This window comes from Condylostylus longicornis, unplaced genomic scaffold (genome assembly GCF_029603195.1).
Source record: "Condylostylus longicornis isolate FDR11 unplaced genomic scaffold, ASM2960319v2 ptg000113l, whole genome shotgun sequence".
Lineage (NCBI taxonomy): Eukaryota > Metazoa > Arthropoda > Insecta > Diptera > Dolichopodidae > Condylostylus > Condylostylus longicornis.
Window position 1 is genome coordinate 431,627 of NW_026578081.1, and position 13,586 is coordinate 445,212.

At 21.4% G+C, this 13,586-nt stretch overlaps 1 protein-coding gene across 5 annotated transcripts in view; it reads left to right on the forward strand.

Annotated features, from left to right (window-relative positions):
• LOC129614605 (talin-2) overlaps window positions 1–13,586 on the forward strand; it is a 94,987-nt gene that overhangs the window by 44,449 nt on the left and 36,952 nt on the right. The window contains exon 1 of one of the 5 annotated variants that reach the window (XM_055529313.1): window positions 5,583–5,639. The exons of the other annotated variants lie outside the window; for them this stretch is intronic. The gene's annotated coding sequence lies outside the window, so the exon portion shown is untranslated. Of the gene's footprint in view, window positions 1–5,582; window positions 5,640–13,586 lie in introns of those variants that run through there. 5 annotated transcript variants of the gene reach the window in all.

Genomic DNA, 13,586 nt, shown 5'->3' on the forward strand with positions numbered 1-13,586 from the left:
TAAAATTAGATTCGTAACAATCACATTTTTGTGTCATCATAGGACTTTCTGAAATTCTGATTTTTTATAAATCATTAGTTTTTTTTTTTGGAAAATCTGAACTTGGAAATTTTTATTTTAAATTTTGTTTTTCTCGCTTTAATTGTCTGAATTGAATTGAACGTTTCATTAGATTTTATAGATTTACAAAGAATTCAAACAGTTGTACTTTAATATCTTAATTTTATATGCTATGTCAAGTTAAAGAGTAGTTGTGTATAAATAATTTATACCAAGCGTTTACTGTTATAATGTTAATGTCATAATTTTAAACCTATTTTGCCATTTGTTTCACTGACATAATAAAATTTATAAATGTAAAGAACAATTAGATTTACCACAGTGATATGTTTTTCAATTGAGCTTTGGAAATTCGGGGATTCGTCTTGTACATGATCCTTATACTATCATCGACAAGTCGCCATTACAACATTATGAATTTCTCATTGAAAGTTATAAACTGTAATTGTGTTTTGGTATTAAATTTTATTTTGACGGCGTTTATTTACAATTTTTATAATTAAGTGTCGAGCTCAAATTTTACTGATTCAAATTTATAATAATAAGCAGTACATTTTTATTTCTGGATTTACATGTGTCACAATTGTGAATTAGTGTCGTAGAGTTTTAATTTTCATTAAAATAAATTTTTATTTCCTTATCAATATCGATATGCTTTTATTTAAATTTCTTTTAGACATTCGAAATAATTTAATAAGCAGCATATTTTTTTATATACAGCAAATTTTTGTACATAAATAGAAAATTTATTAAAAATATCATTCATAATTAAAATTTTTTTGAATTCCTTGGATTCATATTCAAAACGAAAATTCAAATATTTTATTTATTCATTAAATTTAATACTTGCATACCAATATTATAAATGCATAAACATATATACATACAAATTTATAAACACTTAATTTGCAAGTTATTTTTATTCAAACATAGGTACACAACTTTATGTATGTGCATACTTATATAAGTAAATACATAGTATATAATTGCACATGCATATATGTATATAAATGTACTGTAAGGTTTACCCATAGTGGTTTTCCATAATTTTTTTTCTATATTTCATTTAAAACATTTGTATATATAAAATATACAAACAAACATTGTGTTTTGTTCATTTTTTACATGTCAAATATAGAGAAAATAAAAACAATACAAAAAAAAAGAGAAAAAAATAATTTTCTCTTCAATTTTCAACCCGCTTTGGCGTCATCGTCTTTTTCTTCTAATACAATATTTTTTTATATAACGTACATATATATATATACCCTTATGCACACATATACATACTTACAATAATTTTAAGTACTCTTTGATTAGAAAAATGTCCTTTTATTATAGTAGAGAAAAATGAAAAAAAAAATTGTTTAGCAGCATCACGAGTTTTTTTATTTCTTTTTATATTTCATAATAAATATAAGTATATATATATATACAGGGTTCTTTTACAGTTAGTTTTAAATTTGAAGAGTAAAAAACTAAAAAAGAATTAAAATATAAAAATAATTTTTTTCTTTTCTTTTATTTCTTTAATTTTATTTTTTCATCTTCATCTTTTATTATTTTTTTTGTTGCTTCTTCTTCTTCTTTTTGTTGTCCTTTAACGATGTCCTTGCTTTGCAGAAACTATATATACGTGCTCCTGTATATACTATGTTTTTCATATATTATGTACTTATATGTAAAAATATTTCACATGTTATGTACATTGTCTTTATTTTAAGTTTTTATTATCAAGAGGGAGAAATACTTTTCAAATTCATTCATCTGTACTGTAATTTATACATATGACATTTGCATATATATGTATGAATGTATGTATATGCTGCGTATATAACATATTTGTGGAACATGACCAAAAAAAATTTTAACATTCTGTTCATTTATGTACAACAGTTTCAAATACATATGTGCATATGCAATTGTTCATATATTATGATTTTTACAGAAAACGCATTCTTCTCAAAATAATATAAAAAATAACCTTTTGATAGTCTTTGATATACATAATGTAATAGAGTAAAAGTGAAGTTATTAATAACAGTAGAATAACATAAAACAAATTAAATATAAAATAACATAACATAATGTAACATAACATAACATTTATTAAAATTAAATTAACATTAATATTGAAATCGAAATACAAGTAAATTTGTTTACAATTAAAATAAAATCTGTAATCATTGTTGTTTTTATTTTATCTGCAAATTAAATTAAATAACGGAAATACATACATAAATAAATATGTACGTATTTCAATATAGGAAAAAATAAATATAAAACTCATTGATTAAATTACAGAATAAATTTATCAGAGATTCAGAATTCTTATATTGCTATGACACGCCGATAAATTTTGATAATATTTTTGAAATTTTATCTTTATATTGTTGGCGAATAAGTGCTTACTTAAATCTTGATCTAAGTAATCATCTTATATATGCATGTATATGTATAATAAATGCAACTATACTATCTGACTTGATCGAAATAAGAACTAATTGGGCTGACTCTAGAAAATTTTAAATTTTGGTTCTAGAAAGAGCGTTTTGTTGTAAAGAAAATTATGAAATTAAGTTTGAAATTAGTATAAATTCAGTATATATAAATAGAAAAATGTTATACGATTAAATAGTATAATATAGTGGTTCTCCGTTCTATTATACAAATAGGATTATTGTTAATATTTAACATCAAATATCGTACATATAAACACTCATAATTTTCTAAATCTAAGTGTACAACCTTTTAAATTTTTATACATACATATCTGAATTACACGTACCATATTTTTACAGTTAACATTAATCCACTACAAAAGAATATTTTAACTTTTTAGTGTAATTTATCTTAAAAATTACCATTTTGAACTAAAACGTGCAGAACGTATGGAGTGGAGAGAGAAAAAAAATTACAGATCTGTACTATTCACATATGTATATGTAAATGTAAATAAAAATAACAAACTGTAAATAAAAATTACAGCTCTGTATACATAGAATAAAGAATTTTTTTAAATAATTTTTTATTTCTATTACAATTGTATTTTATTTATATAACATAAATCTTATATTTTATAAATCCAGCTTCTTATTTATATATAAACACATATGTACTCGTACAACTTACCCCTTTTAAAATACATACATTATATGTATATATTTTATATGCATTCACAATAGTTTATGTATTAAAAATATCTTAATAAAAGATTTTCCCCATCGAATTTATATACACATAGTACATACATATACAATCACACATACAATATATATATTAAAGCAAAATAACTGTTTTATATAATTTTTTTATATATTTCTATTATACCGTTATTTATGTATATACATGAATATTCTCTTTATATACATACTTTATATAAAAATATATTTCACATGTGACTTTTTATGAATTCACATGATCTCAGAACTGGAAAAAGGAAAATAATCCAAATATTTTTTTTCTTTTTGTTATTATTTTTTTTTCTTATTTTTTATATGTTCTTATTATCCTTTTTGTTGTTTGCCTTGTGTTTTTTTTGTTTTTTTTTTCTTTTATGTACAATAAAAACTTTTTTGTATATAATCTATTTTAACATACTTTTTTATTTAAAAACGAGCATCCTCGTGACATCAAGAATAACATCTCATTCTAGGCCTAACCACAGATCAGAAAGGACATTTTCTGTTCTTCTAAATATAATAAAAAATAATAATATAGAAAAAAAAATTTATAATTTTTTTTTTTTATTTTTAATATAAAAAGAAAAGCTAGAATATTTTTTTTCTGATTCTTCATCAGCCTAGATTAAAATAGAAAGGAAAAAAAAAGAATTTAATTTAATTTTTTTTAATAAATATTTTTATTTTTTAATTCTTGGATATTAGTTTTTAATTTTACAAAAAAAATTTGATTTGTAAATTAATTAATTTTATATTTAAAAATAATTTTATTAAAATTTTTTTATTTAAATATTAAAAAAATAAAAAATAAATGTGGTTACACGCAAATTAAAAAATTTTGTTCTTAAAATTTTTTGTTTTTTTTTTTTTAATTATTTTCGGTAAATTTTTATTTTAATTCTATATAATTTTTTATTATAATTTATAAAATTTAAAATATAATTTTTAAAATTAATTTCTTTCCTAATTTAATTAATTATTAAAATAATTTAAATTGTTAAAACATTGTTTTTTTTGTCGAAATATGAGTGCCTTTTAAAATATTAAAAAATAATATTAAAATTTAAAATGTTAAATATGAAAAAAAGAAAATTTTCTCGATTCAAAATTCGAAGAAACCGAAAAGTATTACTATTTAAAATAATTATAATAATTAATTTATAAACGTTATTAAAAAAATAAAAAAATAAATAAAACACACAAACTATGTATTAACAAACAAAAAAAAAAACAAACACATACTAATATTAAAAATATGATAATAAAAATTAAATATAAAATTGTTTGTCTTATTAATTTTCTTACTTTTACACTTAATTATTAATAAAAATTAAAAATTAAAAAAAAATAAATTGTTAAGTGCCTTAAATAAGTCGTTTTGATTATATATTTTTGCCTATACACACATTCACAAAACAATTTTATATATGATAAACGTTTTTATATTCACATGTATAAAAAATATATAAAATATATAAAAAAAAAGATGAAATTAACACAATTTATATAAAAGTTATGAAATATTAAAAAATTAAAATTTTAAATTTTTTTTCTATTCTTTCATTTTTATTTTTTTTAATTTGATTTTAATTATTAAAAAAAAAAAAAAATAAAATATTAAAGACCGCCCAGTGCCTCAACATACGAAGTTAATGTTATTTCTTATATAAAATAATTAGTTATTATTATTATTATTATTATTATTATTAATTACTATACTATTTATTAATTATATACTTTTGTAATGCTGGTAAAACACAACCGTGCCTCAAAACACAAATAACAAAATAACAAGAGTAGAAAAGATCTCGCATTGTCATTTAATTTGAAAACCATTTTTAAAATTAAATGTTAGAAAAAAAAACGTACACACACACACGCAAAAAATATCTACTCTTATATAAAAGTTATATTTGGTGTAATGATTTTAATTAATATTAAAATTATAACAAAAAATAAAAAAAAAATTAAAAAAAAATTAAAAAATCAAAAAAAAAAATTTATTAAAACACAAATTTAATGTTTTTGCTCAAAAAGTGCCTTTATTTTGAGTTTTCATTTTTAAATGTATACAAACACACACACTTACACACATTCACATAAACATACTATTAAAAAAATAAAATATTTATTATTTTCGAAAAAAAGAAAAAACATTTTTTAAAAAAAATAAAGAATTTTGATTTTTTTCGTAATTGCTTGTAAAAAAAATTTTTCTGTTTCTCGTCGACGAATTCTTTAAAGTTATTTTAAAGAATATTTTATAATAAAAAAACATTTTCTTAAAATAAGAAAAAAAAAATTAATTTTAATCTTCGATTTTTTTTTAAATAAAGATCATTTATTTTTTAATTATAAAAAAAATGTACCAAAATATTACGGGAAATTTCTATAAAAGTGAGTATTTTCAATTAAAAAATTATTTTTACACTTAGGTAATTTTGGTTTTAAATTTAAAATTAATTATTAATTTTATTGCTTATTAAAAAATTTGAAGCTACTCAAAATCATGAAATGGGAAATAAATTTAATTTTAATTTTGAAATTTTTTGTATTAGAACATTTTATTTTTTAGTTTGTTTTATTGTTAAAAACTTTTATAACTAGATACATTAGATATTTTTGCTTCTTTTAAATATTTTATTAATTTTTTAAAATAAATTTTTTTACCATATAATTACTGTCCAATGTGAATAAATTAGAATTTTAGTTTTGAAGATCACCACCAGGGTTCTATATTGCATCAATAATATTTTTCTTAAATAATTTATCGAAAAGTTTGTAAAAATTCCATAGTCGGTAAAGCGCGTAAATTCCATAGTCGGTAAAGCGCGTGTGTAGCTCGCAAAATATATGGATTAGCAAATAAATATTCGATTCCAAATAAAAGAAAGTTTTCCATTAATACATTAAAAATAATTTTCTGGTCATTTATGATTCTGATCCGTCATATTATTCGGACAAAAATTGTAATTTACTAAATTTTGATTAATAAAATTTTCGCTATTTTGAATTTTCTACTGATCATTCGACATTATTAGAAATTAGAGTTCAAATCGTGTTGAACATTAAACGATGTTATAAATGATGTTCATTCACAATCTTAATGTTTTCACAATACCTATATTCCCAATAAATTTTCTTTATACCTCTCAAATAATCTCCTTAAATAAAAAAATTAAAATTGATCAGTTCGATATTTGGTTTTTAGCAAAATTTTTTTAAAATATTCTTTAAATTGTTCACTATGCTTTTAAAAAAAGCTTTCATTTTATTATAATAAGAAAATAAAATTTACATAAGTCTTATATAATTATCGAAAAAATTCGATTTTTGCTGATATTCGATACAATTAATTTCTTAAATTTTAAAAATTTTGCAAATGTTATAAGGATTGCCTTAATTCATATGTAAAGATATGAAATTTAGTATATGTATTGAATAACTTGAATACGGTCGCAAAGTCTTACACTGTCGGTTACTTTTGAATGAACGGGTTAAAAATCTCGTTCGGATCAGTGACATCTACATTTTTAAACACAAGGTTATTTATCAACAGTAGTGATCTTGGGCTTTAATAAACAAATTTGTTAAGAATAGCGAGATATGAGAGTTAACATTCCTGTAAGTTCTGATATGAAAAAAACACACTCTTTAATTAAAAAGAGAAAAACCGGTTAGAATAGTATTAACCAATGGGCAACCACTGAATTGGCAACACTTAAATATTTTTATAATAACTATTCTCTTTATTGCTACACATCAATTATGTAATAATATTTGATAATAAATTAAAATTCCAAATGCTACTTTTTAAATTAATTTATTAATCAATTAATTTTTTTAAGAGCCGATTTACGGCTATTTTATATAGCAATTAAAAAATTCTAATGGAAAAATAGTTAATAAAAAAAATAAAATCATTAACTGAATTTTAATTAATTTTTAAATTAAATTGAATTTAAATTTAAATGTACATAGAAAGAAGGGTGCATATGTATTAGAATTTTAATTTTTAAATAAAAAATAAAATATTTTAAAATATTTAATAAAAAAATATTAGTAAAAACAATTTAAAATTATTATAAATATTGTAGTTGACACAATACGTGCACACAAATACATATTCTTAACATTTCCATTATTAACAAGCCTTTAACAGCAATGTACTCATGTATAATGTTATTAAAAAGTTTGTCGCATGTGCTACAGTAAAATGCAGTTAAATGAAAATTTTACTTAATATTTTCAAACTTCATTCTATTGTCATTTTTTTGTAATTAATATTTTTTTATATTATTTTTTTTAATTTTAATATTTTCTTGTAATTATCTTGTAAAATTGTTAAATTTTAATCAAACAACTTACAAATTTGATAAATTAAATAAATTTGACACAAGATCAAAAACGTTAATAAAATTTTTTAATGCTCAAATTATTAAAAATTTTAAATGTTACATTTTTAATGTTGTCATAATATTTCCATATTTTTTGTTAAAAGCTTTTTAATAATATTTTTTTTTTTTTTTAAATAACCATAAAAATTTGTTTTTTTATAGTAAAAACCAATTTAAATTTTTATAGTAAAAACCATAATGCATTATGTAAATATTTATTGAAAAAAATTACAAAATTATCACAGCTTTACTCCGTCCAAATTTAGACAAAACACAACATCGAAAAATAAATATAAAGTAATCAAATGCGACACCACTGATTTTTGTCATGACATTACAAAAATATTAAAGTTAAAAACTTTAAATTGTTTATTTAAATTTTATTTATTAAAAAAAATTTAAAAAATATTTTAATCCAAAATTATGACATTAAAAAATCAAATATAAAAATAAAAAACAAATAAAAATGGTGTTAGTCTTAAGCGGATTTTTTTGATCCCCTCAAAATTTTTAATTAAAAAAATGATTTTTTATTTTTATAAATTTTTAAAATCTCTTTGGACTTTTTCCCAATTAAAAGTTTGTTGACAACATTCACACTATATTAAATTTTTGTTTTCGTTTTTTATTACAATTTTTCTGATTTCAATTAAAAATCCATAAATTAATTAAAATTTAAAAGGCGAAATTTTTATTAAAGATTATTATTCGAATATTTAGATTTATAAAATAAAGTTTTTTAATATTAAAATAAATTTATTTTAATTCAAATGGAATGCATTTTTTAATAGTTAAGAAAATTAAATAATTTGTTTTATTTTCTTTTTGAATAAGTGCATGAAATATATTTTTTAAATAAAATAATTAAAACTATAATTTATTTTTAATTTAAATTACAGTAAAATCTCTATAAATTGGAAATTGAGTAAATAATAAATTTTATTTCTATAATTTACATATATGTAAATATATCTATGTAAATACTCATATGGCTTATGATTTTACAGTCTTTTTATATGAGTAAATAATTCCAATGTTCTGGGGCGGGAAACAATTTTCGTGTTTGGAAAAATATAAAGCTAGCACCAATCAATTTGAATATTTCTATTTCTGCAAATATGCAAATCATTTCATGAAAATTGAACTACATAATAAGGCCCCTGGTTTTTACAAGAGTTTGTAAACTCACTCTAGTTTTTATATCACTTTGCTTAATTTGCAATTTTTCATATTTAATTATTAGAATTCTGATGAATATAGTCGCAAAATATTCGGTATAATAAAATATTGGTGATTAATACTCAGGAATAGCAACATTTTTTCAAAATTTATTCATTACGTTAGTTACGTATTCCGGCATCTTATTGTTCTATTGTTAATATTTTCTCATTTTCGATTATATAAGAGCGGCATATTGTTCCGTAATACTTTAAAAGATTTTCATTGCACGTTGTAATTGAATTTTAGTATATTTTGAAGCTTTGCAAAATTGTATTTGAAAATATTTAAAAATCAAATTGTTTACATTGAACTTATAAAATTTTTTTAAATTAATAAGGCTCTTTTATAATAAATAAAATTAAAAGTATTAGCAAATTAAAACAAATAAAAATTCACGTATATAAATTTAAATATTGCGGCAATTCAATGCACGTACTCTTGCGAATGCAAATTATTTTTTTTTGAAACCCCCAAAAATAAAATTATTAAAATTGTTGTTAAAAATCGTAATTTTTATTGTTTAAAATTAGACTTGCATAAAAATATTTTGTCAGGAAAAGGAAACAATTATCATTCTTTATACTTATATAAAACAGTTCTTTTTATACTTTTTAGTTAAAAAACTGTTATAAATTTATTGACCCGTTCGTGTTGTTAAAAAATATGAAACCGCTGTATAATTGACTGTTGTAGATTATGCACAAATTAATGTACACGTATGTGTTGATGTTTAATCTTGTCTTTGAAATGAACTTTTTTTGTGGGTGTCCTCGTTTTTTCTTCTGTTCAAACGGTAATATATACGAACTGAATCTTATTCGTCGGTTTTCAAAAAATTCGCCTTGGCAAACTCTTGCGGGAAGAAATGTTTTCAAAAATTTTCAATTTTTAAAATTAAATTTTAAGGAAAAAGTTTTTATAGCTACCATGTTTTAAAAAGGAAATTTAATTTACGATTCTTAGAACTAATGCATAACATAGTAATTTCAAAAATTTTAATTAGATTTCTGAAATTCTTTTGAAAAAATTTAAATTAATCATCTAAATCTCATCTAAATGGAATTTGAAGAAAAAAATCTGGCGAAACAAATTGCAGTCATTTTAGATTTCTCAATTATTTTTTTGTGAGTACCACATCCAACATGCTTTCAGAGAAGAGTTCAAGAGCGGTATATTCACTTAACCTTTTGAAAAAAAATTTTTTTCGGTCAACTACAATAAGAAAATAGGAAAATTTTTTTTGTATTTTAGGACAATTTTGATAATTTCTGAGAATTCTTTAACTTCAATATCCCAAAGCATTTTGAAAGAGTTTTCTCTAACTGTTTAAAAAATAAATCATAAAAAATTAAAATCCGTTATAATCCATACGCAAACCCAAAATAGAGCCAAATTACCCATTGCTTTGTAACGTAAGATTTTTAAACGTGAGATCCAAACAAAAAAAATTTTTTGTCACAATCGCAAACACAAATTTATACAAACCATTTAAACATTGAGAGAGTATAGAAAACGTATAAATGTTATTTGTATAACATTTCCATTTATCTTTGTAAATAATTTGACATTTTTGTGAAATTTTTTCTTTTTTCTTTCTGTTTATATTCTACTCATAATATAACATTATTAAGATAACTGTTATCAGGTTACTAATTAAATATTTAACATTTATACTGGCAATTACATAATCAACCCTTGAAAAACTTCCATATACAGAATATACTTACATACATATGCGTATGAATGAAATAAAATATTGAATGTTCGCTATAAACTGTTATACAAATAAAAAAAAAAGGAAATTAATAAAAATTCGTTTTAAAATAGTGAGTGTTGTGAGTTAGGGAGGAATATAAAATTTCTTGGAATTTATAGAACTGGCTTGTTCATTGGTTCGCCTTATTATAGTATCATGACATAAAATATATTTCGATAAATGCAATAAAATTTTATTTCTTTTAATTTTCATTAAATAGTTTTCATTATAATTAACTTTCATTATATTATTTTATATAGTCAACTTTATTATCTTGAATCCTCATAAATATTTGAAATGGTAAAAATGTATCAGACCAAATAATACAATTACAATTTTCAATAATATGTCAAAATATACACTAGAAAAAAAAGCATATATTTATAAATTGGAGAATGGGGGGACCAATATTCAAAAAAGAAAAGAAACCCAAGATGACAAAATAAAAACTAAATTAAATTTTTTTTTTTAGTTATAGCAGAGTTAATTGATTGCATGCATACTGTATACTGTATGTATACTGATATACATTTGTATATATGTATATACAATGTTAACAATTTTATAATATTGGTTTTTTTAACATTTTGTTTTGGTGCAAATAAATTTTTTATTTATAGTTTAATAAAAATCAATTTTGTATCGAAGAATATTGTTAAGATTGATTAAAAACGTTCAACACGTGCATATACACATAGATAAAAATATACATACATATTATGTACTGTATGCAAAAGGACATATCATTTACAATTATAGAAGTATTAAAATTTTGTAAAGCCTGCGATTGGAATGGAAAACGGAGATGACGAACAGTTTTGTTTCTTTTTTTTTTCTTATAATAACGTTCATGTTATATGTACATATATACTGTGCATTTGTTCGGTTTGTTTGTCAAAATGAGAGTCATACTGTGAAGTTAATGGAACTCACAGCACCAAAAAAAAAAAGAAAAGAAGAAAAATGTATATTTTTTTTGTGGAAATGGGAGAGGAGTTGAGTGGAATGGGAGAGTGGTAGTATAACATTTTTTATAAAATTATTTATTTAGATTTTTTTTTCTCCGTGTACATGGTTTGAGTAATTGATGTAATTGAGATAAAATTTAACTTATATAATATAATTTCTATATATCAATTAACTATTTAAGAGAATTTTCATTTTAATTTTGTTCTTTAAATCATTTTCCTATTAAATTTATACAAGTTTCTATTAAAGAATTTTATATTCTTTTTTCACTAATTTAAGTAGTAATTCTTATATATAGGTTTACAAAATAATTTTATTGAAATTAATTAATCAATTTATTATAATTTGATAAATTAGAAATTAATCTTAGGTTTACAAAAACTTAAGTTATATATTTGATTTTAACTATGGAAGTATAACAGATAATCTTAATCAGGAATATCATTTGAAAAAGCAGCCAATTCCAGTAGCATAAAAGCTTCAAATTTATTACGTATTCAGCTATTAACATTTATTTAATCGGTAACATTTAGAGATTAAATTGGATTGCAAGCAACTTAGCAAATTGGATTTTCGACTTCGGATTTAAAATAACAATTACACATGGAAAATAATTTGCTCCTACTTCCATGTTTTAAACATTTGTGTATTTTTTGTTTCAGAAAACTTTCTTCTCAACTAAATACTAATTACCAAGTATTCAATATGCTGAAAAATTACTTGATATTGATTGGAAGAATTCGTAATTTCATAATAAACAACATAGTTTGTACGTTCCTTTTGAAGAGAATATACTATTGAAGAGTCCAGACACTAAAATATATATGCAAGGTTAGGTTTAGGTTTAGGCTGACGCGGCTATCCGATGACGTACTTAGGTCAGAGCCTACTTGGATACCGCTAGATTTTCATATCCTCACCCTTACGTGAATCAGCCCGAGCCCTCTATAAACCAGTTTAGATACCTGACATTAACATTCGCCGGATCCGCAATTCGCAAAAAGAAATGCGACCCCAGGAACCTCCGTCTTCTCTGTGCCAAAGCTGAGCATCACCATATAAAATGAGCCACCGTCTTCTCTTAAATACCATTAAAGTTATGCACATTTGCATTGATGATTTTTTTTCATCTGCACAGGATTATTTTAGTATTTTTTCACCGATTTTTTTTTTAAGCATTTTTTTATGAACTTTCGCTTTATTTTTTTGCCACCCTCGATTTTTGAATTTTTTTATTTGCATTACGGTGTTCGTTTAAATTTGCAACAAACAAAAAATTTTGTTTTTTACTTTGTATATTTATGTGCGACTGAAACTAATAGCCAGGAAGCAAGGCAAATAACAATTTTTTTTTTTATAATTCTTTCATTTTTTTTTTTTGATTTATTCATTCTGTTTTTCTCAGCTGGAAAGAAAGTCTTCAATTCTTGTTTCTTGTTATTTTTTTTTTGTTATCACAATGCAGTATAACAAAATTAAAGAACAAAGTGTTTTCTAAAAAGGAATAGAAAAATGTTTGACTTATTTGAATTTGTCATATTTTTTTGTATATTGTTTTTTATTTCAATTTGAATCACTTAAATTTAAACGCTATATGGGGTTGCTTATTTTATATAGAAAATTATCTTAAATTTGATGTTCTTTTCTTAATACTTTGGAATTTTTGTTCTTAATTTTTTTAAACATTTTTGTAGAAAAGTTCACAAGAATTTCAAACAGTATGAAAAAATTTGATTAGCAAGAAACATTTTCTTAAAGAAACGGTCGGTAATGATTACTTAAATGACTTTCTGTTTAAAAAATTGTTGTATAATAAGCTTTACATAACAAAAATTAATGATATTTAGAGAAGAAGATTAAAAATATCAATAGAAAACTGTAAATAACAATGGCGTGTATTAACAAAATCTTGCTAACATGTAAGACCTAATATTCCTAATAATAACATTTATTCAGAATTATTTGAAAAATAAGTCAAATGATAAAATGTACCTAAAGTGA